Raw genomic sequence first — 16,118 nt, 5'->3', positions numbered from 1 at the left:
AATACATAATAAGCCATGCATAAAACTGATACCTAGTGTGGCAATAGTGTTTGACTACAAACAAAATCTAGCAGCAAACCACATGTGTCACCAGCTATGGGCCTGAACCTTCCCATGAAGTGTGGTCACTTTCAATGGCCTCGTCTCTAAAGCAAGTGGAGAGGCCTTGAATCTAAATACAGGAGCATTCAGGTTTTCAATGCAGACTTGGTCAAAAATCTGGAAGCACTGTGTCAGACACAGGCCAATCATGCCACAGATGAACAAGCTGTTGCAAAATTTTGACTATCTCTCCGATGTGTCATTTGATAATGTGGCATCTTTTGACACAGACCAAGTTACAAAGCAGCCTACGGTGTATAATTAAGGGTTTCAGATAGACTAAGGTTTTCTCCTGCCAAATGCCATTCATCTATGCTTGACTCTTCCAACAAATATAACTGAAGTACAATTTGTAAAGCCAGCTCACTGTGTGAATTATTTTGTCCTGCTGTTTTAAGGCATGGCATGGTTTAGAAGAGTAGAGAAATTATTCTGGGATACCTAAACCACAAAGCCCAATCCCATCAGTGGGCAGGAGAAGATGCCAGGGCCCAGAAAAGTTAAGCCACTTGTCTGAAGTTACACTCCTAGTTTGTGGAAGAGATAAGACTAGACTCGAGAAATCCTGATGCCTTAGTCTGGTGCTCCTTTTCAAAATTTGGAATAAGACAGACCCTAGAGACATTGCAGATTCAGTTCCAGACCAACAAAGTAAGTAGCACAATAAAGACAGGCAGGCACATGAATTTTTTGGTTTCCCAAAAACGTTATGTAAAAGTTATGTTTACATTGTAGTATTAGTCTGTAGTCTATTACAAGTGTAATGGTTTTACCTTTTTTAAAAAAAAACAATGTGTAAACCTTAATTTAAAATATTTTACAGCTAAAAAATGCTAATAATCACCTGAGCTATTAGAAAATGGTGCCAGTAGACAAAAAGCCCCACAATATCTGTGAGGCTCAATAAAGTAAAGCACAATAAAACATTTTTGAGAAAGATACAACCAGTAATAGTCAGAATGTGATTACAAGTTGACATGGCTTTATTTTTTCCCAACCTTTGTCTAGGAACTGGCTCCACTGGTTCTCTCTTCTACCCCTTGATAAGGACTGTAATCCCAGCGGCTCTGAAGGCTGAGGCAGGAGGATCAAGAGTTCAAAGCCAGCCTCAGCAACTCAGAGAGGCCCTAAGTAAATCAGTGAGACCCTGTCTCTAAATAAAATGCAAAAAAGGGCTGGAGATGTGGCTCAGTGGTTGAGTACCCCTGGATTCACACCCCAGTACCAAAAAAATTGTAAAAATTTCATCTAGTTTAAATCAAATCATCTTCAATCTCACATCCAAACTCCTCCCCGCATCCTGGGACTGAGCCACAGCCTGAGGCTTGAAGGGGACCAAGTCTGCTCACTCTGTCCTTTTCCCCTTCCTCCACTGTTTCTGGCTTTCCAGGGTCAGCAGTGAGCCTGGGTGGGGATGGGGACTGAGTAAAGGAGAAAGTCTTCACTTTGCTTGTTTATAGATCTCCCCAGCTAAGGACATCCTCTGGATTGCAGATGTCCAAATGCTGAAAGGTCCAGAGGATGCAGCTATGGGTTCTCAAGAGGCCTGTGGGCATCTCTGGAGGGTCTGAGTCAGGAACACCACAAATGAGGGTGTCCCTCTTGAAACCTTCTCCCATGGTCAGGAGGAAAGAGCCTTCTCCCTGTCCCTACTGGGAGAAGTAGAGACAGACCTTGGCAGTCTCCTCCACATTCTCCCAGGAAATTGACTCTCCCTGAATGTCTAGACTTTCATTCACATAAGGCTACTGGTGGGCAGTGGGGGGATGAGTTCAACCCTCATTTTACAAATCTGGAGGGGTTCTGCCCAGCTGTTCCTCTATAGAAGGTGGGGATACTCGTCTCTTAACATCTTCACAAGATACTCCCTTCAAGATGCTGTCACAGGAACACTGAACCCTGGCTTTGGGGGAGTTGTACCTCTTTAGGGGAAGCCCTAAAACAATACCAGGAAGAAGCAACTGCAGAGAAGACCCTGGGGGAGGATGGAATCTTTCCAGGGGCTGCTGGGGAAAGGAAGGATGCTTTGAAAGATAAACCCCTCACCCTATGGAAGGTCAAGGAGCCCAAGGAAAAGACTGAAGGCCTCTACTTCCAGGGACCAACCAGAATCCAAGGGTCTGCATGAGAAAAAATTCTGGCTCTGCCCCTCACCTACTGTGTGGCACTGACTGAGCCCTTTCTTCTCTATGGGCCTTAGTTTCCCCAGCTGAAAAACAGGAGATGATGCCTTTTTGTCACTTTTGGATGTCTAGCAATGGAAAGCCCCTTCTATTTGGAGGGATCCTAAAATAAAGTGATAGACAAACTCCCCTTTGCCCCACTGTGGAAGCCCCATGGGAAAAGGACATGTAGTCTTCCCCCTGGCTCTGCCATGTAGCTGCATTGGGTCACCAGGTCAGCATGTGCCCTGGGCTCACCCAAGGAAGGCCTGTGAATCCTTAACAAGAATGCAGAAGTCTAGCTGCGGTGGAATGAGAACTGGAGGGACCTGGGAGCAAGTGGTGCCTGGAAGCAGTCATCCCAGACTGGTGAGTAGTGCCCCATGCCCAGGGCTCGCTAGCTGTGCCTGGCCACCCTGCTTATTTTCTGACTGGCTCTCCAACATCTTATGATTCTGTAGAAATGCCACGTTCTTCTATTATAAATATGCTGGTGTGCCTCACAACCCCTACTTCAGTCCATTTCTTCCTTGTCTCCCTCTAATCTAGTGGCCAAAAAGCGAAATACTTGAATTATGAAACCCATTAGCATGAAGAAGTGATCATGTGATAATGTTCTGTCTAATGAATCAAGGAATAAGTTTCTTAATATGAAGGAAAGACCCGGAGAGGAAACGACTTTAACACTTCATTTTCATCCTTCCTCCTTCTTCCTAACTGGTATACTGATGAAAAGCCTGGAGGTGAAGCAGCCATCCATGACTATGAGGAATAACAAAAAAAGCTAAAGAATATCAGCCTCTGATGACATCCTTAAGCAGCAGGACCAGCCAAGGACTGCTGTCTCCAGAATTATAACACAATGAAACAAGTTCCCTATTAAAGCCACAACTTCTCAGATTTTTTTCTATTTATTTCTATTGCTCTCAGATAACATATTCCTTCCTGATATACTTTCCAATAAACTTGATAAAAGTTGAGAATGGTATATACATTTGTAAAATACTTTGTAGTTTATATACTGTTGTACACTGCTTAAACCCATCAGGGTTTCTGTTGTTTACCACCAGAGACTGACTGGTACCACAAGCTTTCCAGGTCTCCTCCAGCTCTGATATTCTGTCCTTATAAGAGGGACATATGTTCCTCTGACTATGCAAACTCACATCACTCACAGTTTTTATAACACAACAAAAAAGAAGAGCAATCATCTTCATCTTGCTCTCAGTGTCACCTGAGATGGTCCATCACGGATCCTGGTCCCCTACCTCCTCCCGCCTCTGTCTGATTCATTCCCTAAGGCTAAGGGCCAACCCCTAACCTAGTACTCTTACAGACCTACCTACTTGACAACACAACTGACTTACAATTTTCAGAGGCAGATTCCTGCTAACCACGCACAACCTGAGTTAAGTGTGGTATCGAGGATTGAACCCAGGGGAGATCAACCACTGAGCCACATCCCAGCCCTTTTTAAAAATATTTTATTTAGAGACAGGGTAATGCTGGATTGCTTAGGCCTTGATAAGTGAGTATGACACATTTAAAAAGCATTTTGTAGTTTGGAAACTTAAACATTTTTTGTACTTTGTCACTGACCCTCACAGCAATCCTAGATAAAGAGGGCAAGTATAAGATCTCTGATGCTCACAGAAACGATGCGCCATGGGTTGTAAAGACAATAAGAGCTCTGTGTGACCTCAGAAACTGTGCAGAGGGAAATGTGTGTTGCACTGGGAATCAGAAAGCACAGGTTCTGTGTTCTGGTCCCATCACTACTAGTATCTTGACCTCAGGCAAATCGGATACCTCTCTAGGGTCTCATTCCCTCATCTGTTCGATGAAGATGCTAGATATATTAGTTAGCTTGGGCTGCCATATCAAAACATCATAAACTGGGTGGAATAAACAATAGAAATTTATTTTCTCACACTTCTGGAAGCTGGAAGCCCAAGTAACAGCAAGGTTGAGTTCTGGTGAGGGCTATCTTCCTGGCTTGCAGATGGCCACCTTCTCCATGTCTTCACTTAGAGGAGGTAGAAATACAAGAGTCATTCTTCCTCTTCTTATAAGGCCACAGTACTATATGATTAGGTCCCTACCCTATGGGCTCATTTGACCTTACTTACCTCCTAAAGAGCCTGTGCCCAGGTATAGTCACATTTGGGGATAGGGCTTGAACACATGTATTTTAGAAGGACACAATTCAGACCACAGCACTGGACATGATCTTTGGAGTTCTTTCCACCTGTTAGCTCAAGTCTAGAACATTGAAGGTGTTCCCAATCATTTGTGAAATGAGTAATGAATGCTTCCTTGCCTCTTTGATTCAAGAAACTACCCAAGGGGCTACTGGGGTTGTGACTCAGCGGTAGAGCTCTTGCCTAGTATGTGTAAGGCACTGGGTTCGATCCTCAGTACCACATAAAAATAAATAAATAAAATAAAGGTATTCTGTCTATCTACAACTAAAACTCTAAAGAAAAGAAAAAAAAAAGAAATTACCCAAGACTATTTCTAGACTATTGGGTAGGGAACATTTTGAAGGGCTTCTATGTATACTTTTCCTTCCCAAAGGCAATGAACAGTTCAGAGGTTCTTTGGTCAAAACAGGTCTCTTCCAAGGTTGGAGCTTTAAAGTTTTTCAGGAAGCATGTATTTATCTGTCACCCTCAGTCTTTGGGTGTGGCATGCAATTTCTGCAAGCACATTTCGAAAGAACATAATGGTGGCTGTCAATTGGAGTTAGGTTTTAAATCACAAGGCTATAGCTAAATTTTGTAACAGCCATGAAGATTACTGAGCAATTGTGGTTTTTCACCAAAGCACAAAATACCTTGTCACTCTGACTTCACCCTTGAAGCAGCTGAAGGTGCTGTCTTAGAGTGTGGCTATGTGGCCAGGAGCAAACTCCATGGGGAGAGCTGGTACACCTCAGGTCAAACATAATTCTTCCAATCGTAACCAACTATGATCTCTCTAGAAATGTTATTTTTGGTTTAAATACACTTATTGTCAAAATACCTAAAAGTATTTTGAGCATTTAAATACATGCCAAAAAATGTATTTAAATGATTCTAATAGTCTCTGCATGTGCAGTTGCATCCAACCCCCCACCCGCTGAGACCTTTAGGAGCAAGATAGTCTGAACTTGTATAACTACTTTGTTTACATCTTCTTATTTGTGCCATAATCTGTAACTGCTTCAAAACATGAAACTTTCCCTATTAGTAATTTCAAACTCAAATTTACCTTTCATTTTATTATAATATTCATCTTCATTTGACCCAAACTGTTCGAGTTCTATATTTTACAAACTGGGAAGATGTTGAGTTTTCTGTACTGATCCTTTAGGGCAGTGGTTCTCAACTGGGGGACAAATTTTGCACCCAAGGAACATTCGGCAAATTCTGGAGACATTTTTGGTTGCCACAGTGGGGAGGGGATTAGTGATAGTACTACTGGCATCTAGTAGAGAAGGGTCAGGGATGCTGTTAAGTACCCTACAGTGCTCGGAACAGCTCACAATAGTTATCTCAAGATGCAAAGAGCACGGTCCATAATGGCTTCCAGGGTGACAGAGAGAAAATTGTTTCATTAGCTGTTTAAGAAATTGTGAAACTTCATGACCTCAGGGACATGGCAGATACTGATGTAAATGTAGATTTTGCAAGGTTTTTCTTTGTTTTTTCCTTTCTTCCTCCTTCTCTCTGCCCACCCCCTTTCCTTCCAAGGTGGCCTGTCCTTTAATTTCCACCGAACTTCAGTGCTTTCTTCCCCTGGTACTGGGTAAAAAGAAAGCAGGACCAGAACGCAGAGGCTCAGCATCAGGCCTGTGATATGGTCTGAAGGGTTTATGTATTTACAGCTCTACCTCTGAGGGTAGAGGATGAGGATGGGGGAAAACAAAAACAACAACAACACACAAACACACACAACTCCAAATCTTAAGTAAATCAATCAATAAAAATTCTAACCACTTTCACTTGGTAGGAGTTCAAGCTACTTTAAAAAAGCATTCAGGGCTGGGGTTGTGGCTCAGGGGTAGAGCGCTTGCCCAGCACGTGTGAGGCCCTGGGTTCAATCCTCAGCACCACATATAAATAAATAAAATAAAGGTATTGTACCCACCCACAACTAGAAAAAAATGTTTTTAAAAAAGCATTCAATTAATTCCCTGTATTCCCATTATTTTAATTATTTCTAGATATTCTTTCTCATTCCAAAAAGGTTCTGAAGGGTTCACTGTTCCAATGATGTTGACTCAATTTTTCTCATAGAAAACTTATATGGCCTCTGGAATGGAACTGATCAAGTCAGGTTTCAATTTAGGAGGGAAAAAAGGATTGGGGGAGGACCAAAGAAACTATTATGCTTTGGCAGATAAAAGATGCGGATGCGAGGTAAATTCCTACTATGTGTAAACTAGAGTGCTAAATGCCAAGGAAGGGTATTTTTTGTTGTTGTTGTTTTGTTTTTTGTTTTTTTAAAGCATTCATCACAACTGCTGTCCTTCCGTGATCTGCAATCTGCCAAGGGGGGGCAGGATACCGGATACTCTGTGCTCCTGCCTCCCCATGGGCGCATCCCTTAGACCCCCCTCCTCTGGCTGTGAAAGAGGGGCAGAGAAGTAGGCAGTGAAGACCCTGCAGTGGGGACAGCACTGACTCAGAAGTCTCAGAAGTGGCAGAGCCTGGGAGAGGGCAGGGACTAAACTAAAAGGGAGCTAGGTCCAGGGAGTTAGGGTTTTATTCCAAGATACAAGGACATCTAAAGTTATCTAAATAGAAAGTCAGGTTGATCAAGGGTGATGTTTTGTGAGCACTTACTCTTTACTTGGAACACTTCATTTAATCATTCTCCTGGAATGCCATGATGTGGCTCCTCTTCTCCCTTTTTTACCGATAAGCATAAAGGAGCCAGCGGTGGGGGCAGGGATGGAGGTGTTAAATGTCTTATTTAAAGTTATGGAGTTGGTAAGTGCTAGGGCCAGGATTCAGATCATGGGCAGAACCTACGCTTTTAACATGTCACCAGATGGCCTCTCTCTTTGGATAGAACAGGCAGGATGAGAGAGCAAAGGGGAGACCAGAGAGACAGAGGCACGGCCAGGAAGGAGCTGCCAACAGAGAGCATTTCAAGGAGTAGAAGAAGTCGATGGGGTCAGATGCTGCTGAGCCATCAGGAACGAAATCTGAGAAACGGCCATTGGATTTGTGATTAGGCAATCACTGGTGACCTTTACGAGTTGTGTTTCAGTAGAGGGGCAGGGACAGGGGTTCCTTGTAGGGCATCTAGCAAGGAGTAATAGCAGACAGAGCTCTGGGTAAAAACTGGCAGTGTAAAGGCTGGGAGAGACAGAGAGAAATTGCCAAGACTTTCTTTTGAGATTCTGTCCTTAAACACTGGAACCTTTTCATTATTTGAGGTATTGCAATATGTTTCACCCTCTTTTGTTTTGATGGACAAACAGAACAAATTTTAGCAATTGTGGTAAAGGAGAATTAGGAAGTATCATAGAAGTTTTGTTGTTGTGTGGTGTTGTTTTTTTAATGCTGCATCATTCAAGTAAAATGCAAAGATTTAACTATTTTGAGGGAAACTGTTGCAGGGAAGGTTAATAGACCTTACACATTACATGGGCTGGACAGAGCAGCAGTTCTATCGCTAAGGCAGGGTGGTGTGAGGGATCCAGGATGTGATAACTTGCTTCGGACTTGTTTTGTGCCAAGCATCTCAGGCAATATGGTTTGATACTAAATCTGGAAAATAGTTGCCTGAACCCAGTTTGGACTTCTAAAACCTGGGCTGCAAAACACAAACATTCTCATAAAAAGTATTTGTTTTAATGAGAGATGGGAACTGGGGTATCAGCCTCTGCCTAGCTACTGGGCAGTTTCTATTGCAAATCAAAAGCAGTTTTAGGGAAGCTGTGTTTTGAAGGGGAATTCTACTTATGAAAGATAATTCAGACCACAGACAACAGCAATTAGAGCCACCAGGAGGAAGAGGTGGTGGCAGCAGTAGCTACTCAGAGGCTGAAATATAGTTTCACCAGGACTTCTTCCCAGGATCATTAATTCCCTTCAGCATCCCAGTCTGGTCCATTCTAAAGTGTTTCAAAGTTGAAATAGTTCTTAAAATTTTGCTCAGCCCAAATGAACTCCTGAGAACTATAGATGTAGGATATATGGATAAGAGTCTGGGGCTTCTTGGGCTGAAACACCCTCAGATTACAATGCTTTTGGGATATGCTTCCTGCCAAAACATCTCAGACATACCAAGTAAGTGCTTTGGTAGTAAACTCCCACACCCTGGCTTAAACAGGGAAGACACCAGCAGGTATTTATAATGCTTAAAAAACGGCAACAGGCTACTGTAGATAGTGCAGTGTAACCTGCCTGGATGCAAAGCCGGTGTGTGTGACAGAGATTCCCCCTTTTTATTTCTAGTGACTCAGGCCACTGGAAAAGTTGGTGGTTGGCAAAGAAGTCCAGTTGTCTTCTTTGGAAGTCTTCAAAAACCTTATGCACCTCAAGCAGAGGGAAACCCACACAGGTCTCTTCTCTATCATAGGCCTTCTCCCCACAAGCTTTTGCTACCTAGTCACACCTCCAATTTTCAGGTGACTTTCTTTCTGTCTTCACAGGACCTGACTCTACCAGGGAGGTTCCTCTCTCCCCAACACTGGCCCAAAGGAAGACAAATCTTCCCTGATTCTTTTCCACTTTCCCCAAACAACACATAAAGTCTTTGCATCTTAGAGGTTTCATTGCTCACTAGAGGGAACAGTAAGGCTAAAAAAAACCCAAAAAACAAAAAACAAGAAGTATGAGAAACTGCAAAGATTCAAGGATGCAAAAGTGGCTTGTCAGTTCTTTTACAACAGAACCAAAGTCAGGGAGTGAACAAAACAGAAAAACAAAAAACAAAAAAAACCTATCTTCCAAAGTATTCACTCTATGGGGGAGATGGGCCATAAGCCTAAGAATGATTTAAAGCAGTATGCTAGGAGGTGCTATGAATACAAGACAGCGAGAAGGGCTAGGAATGCCTGTGGGGAGGTAGATTTAAAGGAGTGGTTAGACTTGAAGCCATGCCTAGAAGAAGTGAGATATCTTTCATGCAAATATCTGCAGGAAGAGAATTCCAGAAGAGGGTTTACACTAATACTAAAACCCTGAGGTGGGGGAGCAGCAAGAAGGCAAGTGTGACTGGGGCAGAACAGGATGGAGGCCAGAGAACTATGAGGCAGAGAACAGTTTCTTCTGCAATCAGAGCAGTAAAAGGGAAAGAACCTGGAGTCTGAGCTACGCTGACCTGGCCTTGAACCCCAGTTCTGTTCCTGTATCATCTATCCTGTGCTCCACATCTCCTACTCTATAAACAGTTGAACACAAAACGTCACTGCAAAGGGATATGGAATGTGAAACTGCTTATCACAAGACACAGCCATGCAAGGTTCCCACTCATCAGTCACCAGTTCCCTCCTTCTTTCCTGGTTACAGGGCTCTCCAACCCCACTTAGCTCAACTCTGGCTGAATGGATGGCATCTAGAAGGCCATTCAAGGTCCTCCAAGAGGTCCCAGATGTGTTACCAAGTACAAGAAAACAAAACACCAAACAACATTCATCTATGTATGTAGTATAGTATTGTTGGCAAACATTTTAATTTCCACATTCAAAAACCTGGAGGAATTTAGACTACACTGTTAATAGTTGTCATTGTTGAAGGTGAAGATTACCAAAGATTTGGGACACTGACCTTCAACCATGTGTATTTCTGAAGTTTGAACATTCTACAAGCACGTGTTGCACTGGCACGCAGAAATCACAACACAGGTGAGTGTTGACGCAAGGGAACATGTCTCTTGGACCTGCCTAGTATCAGCACTATGTAGTCCCTATCCCATCCCACACCCAAGGGAGCCTGGTATGGTCTGACTTCAGGAACTCTTAGAGCTTCTTTATAGAGAGACTGAACACAGAAGGAACCAAAGGGAGCTCTAGATGAGACCTGGACCACAAAAGATCTTGGGATGTATGAAACTGAGATGGACCTTGGCTGATGCCTATGAATTCCAACTGGTTCCATTTGAATAGGGGTGGAAAGTGAAGCACTTTCTAAATTAAATCAAACATTCTTGTTACAGCTGCCACCAAGGAGAGAAATAGAGACTGATGAAAATCCAAGTATTTCAAAGTACAAAGCTGATTGTGAACTTCTTTTGTGATTCAAGATTGCTGATGTTGAAAAAAAAATTCATTTTAAAGAATACTAAATTAAGGGATACTAAGAGAAAAACTATATTTCACAACTAAGTGAAGCCTGCAAGGTCATCCAAGGAAAGACAAATATCCCTGTTGCCAGTGTCTTACTCAACAGTGTATTACAATGTGCATTATAACCAGTCACAGCATGTAAGTTACATCACTTGGAAAACTTTTAGTCCTTTCCCCCTCTCCAAAATATACATTCCTGGTGAGGGGAATAAAAAACAATGCGTAAGCATCTGTAATTGCCCATATGGCTTTTCCCAGTTTAAATATATGTTGCAAGAGAAAATGTAGTTCAGAAACATTTTTACATTCCCTGAATTGGCCTTTGCACCAAAAAAAAAAAAAAAAAAGGTGCTCAACTCTGCATTAAATGAAATTCTGCTTGAATGGAAGATGATTGACTAGTACACCTCTCGTTTTGCAATTATAAGATTCCCAATTGGAGAAGACAGTGACACTTCCCACAGGAAAATCAATTCCCCCTCCCTCCCCGAAATTAAGCAATACCTCTCTTCTCTGCTTCTTCCCAGGTACCATCAGGACTCATCTTGAGTTTATCTTATCACAGACTGGAAATCCCCAGGGCAGAAAAATTCCAGTTCAGCATTTCCATAAGCACTCTTCCCAAACTGAGTGTTTTCCGTGAAACAAGACCACTATACAAATTGCTTTACTGACAACAGAACACAGAGCTGTATGATGAAAAAGGTAAAATATTGGTGCTCTAAAACCAGTCATATTGCCCAAGGAAGAAAATGAACTTATACAATTTACAAGAGGCAACCTTATATTTCCTGTTTAATATTATTCATCATTGGTCATTAAAAGCTGTAATGTCCATAAGAATATACTTTTTAGATAATTCCTTATATTTACCTGTACCTTTCTAACTATTCTCTCAATTTATATGATCTGATTACAAAAGCTAGTAGCTCTATTGAGTGAAAGTTCCACTGATGCAACTACAGTACTTTTTAATAAATTTATTTTTTGTAGTTGTAGATACATAGAATGCCTTTGTTTTTTATTTTTATTTTTTATGTGATGCTGAGGATCAAACCCAGTGCCTCATGCATGCTAGGCAAGCCCTCTGCCACTGATTTACAGCTCCAGCCCAACTACAGTAATTTTTAAGTCCATGAGAACTGCTAGGAATGTGTAACAAAATCCAGTACCTGCATTATAATAATGCACTTGCAAAAAAAGATTAAATAATTGTCCATGAGTAAATATACAAATTCCAAGAACTTTAAATGAATAAGTGCTATAGTCACAGACTATATGATCTGTGATTATGGTCCATGGTCCATGGCTGGCATGGATTCTTTCCCATTAAGGCACTCATACCAAAGTGTGATAGGCAGTGTTGTGAAGACCAGCAGTTAGATGAGAAGAGAGTGCGGGGGGCAGTGAGAAGGGTAAGAGTGGGATGAGATAATGAAAAATGATTCATTCTACTGGATTCATATACACTTAATAGGTTAATATTGGGAGTGAAACAACTTTTTGAACATAGCTGCTTGTGTGGGAAAGTTCAACAGAAGCATGTCTTAGACCCCAATTCTTAAAATAGGCTCAGTGCCACTGCAAAAAGTTCCACACAGACCCTTTCTGAAACAATGGTTTCTCTTACTGGAAAACCATAAAGTGTGTGAAATCTATGAAGTGGAAAGTCAGATCTGGGCTAATGTTCTTGTGAATAAGCTTGGTCTTAATGAAAAGGTAGAGGAACAGCAGCATTGGGGTTAAAGCTACCCTCTCTTCATTAATCAGATACTGTTGAGTTTGCATCCTTACCCTGTGCTGGACTGTGTGACCTTGGAAAGTCTGTTAATCTTTCTAAGTCTTGGCTTCAACTTCAACATAGAAATAACAGGTTTGGGAAGGGGCCTCCAGGAGATCATGCACAAATGGATTTCAGCTCAGTATCTGGTGCATATGAGCATCCTTTTCATGATCAGATGTGGCACTACAGTCCAGCTGTCATATCCCTATATCTTGTGATAACCATTTTCATCTTATGCCACTAGCTCTTACTGTTCTTTTCACCACATTATTTGGGGGGGGGGGAGGAAAAGGGGTAAGCAGTTACATTCATCCCACTTTTCCCACTATTGCTCAAAACAAGATCCAGGGAAATTGGTAACGTACACTGAAAAAAAATTTAGTCCTTAGGACATGATGCTGTAGGAATATGGAATATAGACAAATCATATAATTTCAATCTATAACATAAGGCATCAAATCATAGGTAGGTTTTATTCTAAAAGAAACAAAAGCCAAGCATCATGAAAGAGGATAGAAGGCACACATATGGGCCTATGACTATCTCAATATTGGTGACTATGAAACAGGGATTGGAAGGATATAGTATGGGGGGACTCTTATGGGGTCTGACTTCCAACAGGTGGCTAGTTTTAGTCATCTTCAGATGCAAAGCCTTAATGAGTTTGAGTATTCAAGTCGTGGGGATTCTGTTCAAGGCCTCCTCTTAGCTATCAAGTAAGATAATTTCCTGGGTTAAAACCTCATTGGCAAGTTAGTAAGCAGGGAACTGTCTGCTGTAGCTTACACCTGTCCCCTGAAAGGAATTCTGGCCTGATGGTGAAAACCCACCATTCTTTCCAAACAACCATCCGGCCGCTGGGGCGCCTCGCGACAAACGGGGGAAGCCCACTAGGAAGTGGTCACGATCAACCAAGCCACAAATCCCCAGGGTGTGGGATTTCCACCTCTATAACACGTCTAAAATCCGAAAATAGACACCTGCTTGCCATACTGCAATGGGATTCCCCCAGCAGCAACTCCCCCCCCCCACCCCAGTTACATGTTTTATTAATAAATGCAAGATGGCACACGGAGGAAAAGAATGGGAGGTAAGGCATCTGCAGCTGGACCCGAACCAGGGCAGTTTGCAAAAATAAATAAGAAGCATGTGACAAGAAGCAGGTCCCCAGGCTGGAACTGAAGACCTGGGATGCCCCACGCACCTTCGCCTGGCTTTCCCCACCAGGGGGATGAAGGTCAGCGGCAAGATCCCAGTCCTCCCGGGCACGCACCCTGCAAACCTTGACAGGTCCCTACCCCTTCCCCAGCCCCAGGACCCAGGCAGTGAGGCAGGGGAAGCCCCGGCCGCAGCCTGCTGCGAGGACACATACCTGCTGCCCGGGCTCGGGATTCGCTCGGCTCTGCAGCGGCCCGGGCCCCGGCTCTCGCTCCCTGGGCTCCCCTCTCCGCCCCCCCGCCCCCTCGCGGCCCCGCGGCTCCGCGGCTCCCTCCGCCCCTCCGCCCACCGCGCTCAGGGGCGCGCGCGCGGCCTCGCGCCGGTGGCTCCCCCGGACCCGCGCCTGCGCCCTCGTCGCTCGCCGGTCGCGCGCGCGCCCCGGAGGCTGCGGAGCGGCGGCGCGGCTGTCTAGGAAACCGTGGCCTCTGCGGGCCTGGGCTGGCTGCGGGATCCCCGCAGGGGGCGGGGGCCGGGTCTCAGCCGCCACAGGGGCCGAACACAGCGCGCGGGCTTCGTGGCGTGGGTGAGGCGGTCGCGGGGCAGGGCCGGGCGCCCGCGTGTGCGCGTGTGGACAGAGGAGAGGGTCACGAAGGGGAGGTCTGAAGGTGGAGGCGCGCGGGGCGGAGAAGCAACAAGTGCCGAGGCCGAGGGGGCGCTCGGGGAAGCTGGGGGCCCACCCGGGGCTTTCGTACAGCCGAGACTAGAGACTAGGAACCTCCTGTCGCTTTGGTGCAGCGCTTTGCGGCTTCCACAGCTCATTCCCAGTTGTGCGGTTTTATCCGCGCCCTGTGAAGAAGCGAACGGTATGCAGTGTCCTCTGAATTTGAAGGCCACAGAGAGGACTGCACCTCTTTGTGGTTGGGGTCGTAGCAGAATGAGAGAGAGACCCCTGACTCTCAGTCTACTGTCTGGGAGAAAAACAACTGTCAGTATTCTCATTTGATGGTCTCAACTCAGGACCTCTGTAAGGCAGTGTTTCTCGCTCCATCTTCATTATCCTTAAGGCTTTGAAGACATTTCCCCCTCTCATCCCCACCCCCCGCCGTGAAATTCAGCTATCACAGATGCAATGTGCACCTCTGCATGTACTGTATGTGTATCAGTGCTTTATACACAAAAAGTAAGATTTTGCCCTGAGCAGGTATCCTGCCCGGATTGAGAATGCTCGTTCTAGAGCCATGATCACTAGTTAACTGGTTGGGTAAGTGGAGTCACTGAGCAATCTGGATGCAACAACAAATAGTCTCTGTAGATTAAAAAAAAAAAAGTCCTCACTCATAAATGTACAACTCTTTCTAATGACTGAAGGTGCTGCTGTGAGCACAGTTATTTAAGCAGCTTCTGGGTTTATTGTAGCTTTTATTATTTGTAGTCTTTGTCAATTCATGTTAAAAATATAAAAATATAGCCATTTTTCTTATGGAGACCTGGCCTTTTACATTAAAATACTTGAACAGATTGGAAACACTCATCTCTAGGACATAAAGTTCTAGATGGCCTTTGTTCTCATAGCTCTTCTAAAGATTTTATTTAGTTAGGCCCATTTGGCCTCCCAGGAATGCCCTTTATCTTTCTTGCTTCCTTTTCCCATCTCAGCTGTTCTAGTGAGATGATGGAAACTAGAAGACTTCCAAAACCCAAGTCAGATTTGCCCCAGGAGCTTGCATCAAAATTTTCTTAGATATAGGAATATCTAGATAGGGAGTGAGTATCTAATTTTGGCAAACTTGGAGTATCAAATTTCCTCTTCAGTTCTCCTTCACCTGTCAGCATTTCTTACCCAACTGGAGTAAATTGTGGAACTTCAGGGGCGGGGGATCCTTGAAGGAGATATCAGTAGAAGCTGCCTCATTTGGTAAGGATTTTCCTTCACATGTTGAGAGGGAAGAAATATGGATTGGAAAGGGAAAAATGGGAGTGGGTTAAGAATACTTAATGGAGGATTCAATGGATGGGAGGTATAGTTTTCTGGCAGGTGGTGGCAACATTTCAACTGCTCTTGATCTTAAAAGAGCTTTGGCATAGCTCACCCAAGTTATTACCCACTCTATGTTTTCCCCACTTAGTAGAATTCTACTTAAGATTTGAACGCCTTTGATTTGAAAAGCATTCAGTTACAATGCTAATTAATTAAAGTAGAACAAGTATTTTGAAACCTGTAGAGAGAAATTGGAAGACCACTTCAGCTTAACTGGAATCTTTGTATTCTAATGCAATTTAAAAAATTTCAAATGAACATTTTTTTCCCTACAATGACTATCTATAAAGACCTAGAGAGATCTGCATAAAAATTAAATGCTAATATATTTTACCCATGTCTTTTAAGTATGCTGTTTCTATCTCTGTTTCTCTCTGGTAATCTAAGTTCATGGAAATTGTAGGTGCAACCATTTTATGTTGTAGTGTGAAGTCAAAAATCCCCAAACATTTATAATTTGTCAGCTCTATGTTTCCCCCTGGTGGTGTGCTATTTCCATAGCACCTATCCAAAGTAAAATCTTCCTCTCTTGATAAATTCTTCAGGATGTTGAAAACCTAAATCAGAGGTGTAGAAGAGATGCCATTTGCT

The 16,118-nt window shown here is 43.5% G+C and overlaps 2 protein-coding genes across 39 annotated transcripts in view; one reads left to right on the top strand and one right to left on the bottom strand.

The window, feature by feature from the left end:
* Nucleotides 1-13,809, bottom strand: part of Tmem266 (transmembrane protein 266) — a 111,389-nt gene extending 97,580 nt beyond the window's left edge. Inside the window, exon 1 of one of the 4 annotated variants that reach the window (XM_046427867.2) lies at nt 13,704-13,809. The gene's annotated coding sequence lies outside the window, so the exon portion shown is untranslated. Of the gene's footprint in view, nt 1-11,052; nt 11,694-13,703 lie in introns of those variants that run through there. The other 3 variants (XM_046427869.2, XM_046427868.2, XM_058573759.1) reach the window with 3 other exon arrangements.
* The window catches only part of Nrg4 (neuregulin 4), a 202,647-nt gene continuing 199,977 nt past the window's right edge, over nt 13,449-16,118 (top strand). For 16 of the 35 annotated variants that reach the window (XM_058573781.1, XM_058573769.1, XM_046427904.2 and 13 more), the window contains exons 1-2: nt 14,129-14,352; nt 15,302-15,404. The gene's annotated coding sequence lies outside the window, so the exon portion shown is untranslated. Of the gene's footprint in view, nt 13,569-13,601; nt 13,622-13,921; nt 14,073-14,101; nt 14,353-14,407; nt 14,751-15,301; nt 15,405-16,118 lie in introns of those variants that run through there. The other 19 variants (XM_058573782.1, XM_058573764.1, XM_058573783.1 and 16 more) reach the window with 11 other exon arrangements.

The sequence above is a fragment of the Marmota monax genome, unplaced genomic scaffold (genome assembly GCF_021218885.2).
Source record: "Marmota monax isolate L192 unplaced genomic scaffold, Marmota_monax_Labrador192_F-V1.1 WCK01_AAM20220418_F8-fsc00111, whole genome shotgun sequence".
In the NCBI taxonomy this organism is placed as follows: Eukaryota; Metazoa; Chordata; class Mammalia; order Rodentia; family Sciuridae; genus Marmota; species Marmota monax.
Note: the sequence above shows the minus strand (reverse complement) of the source record. Positions and strands in the feature narration are given on the sequence as shown.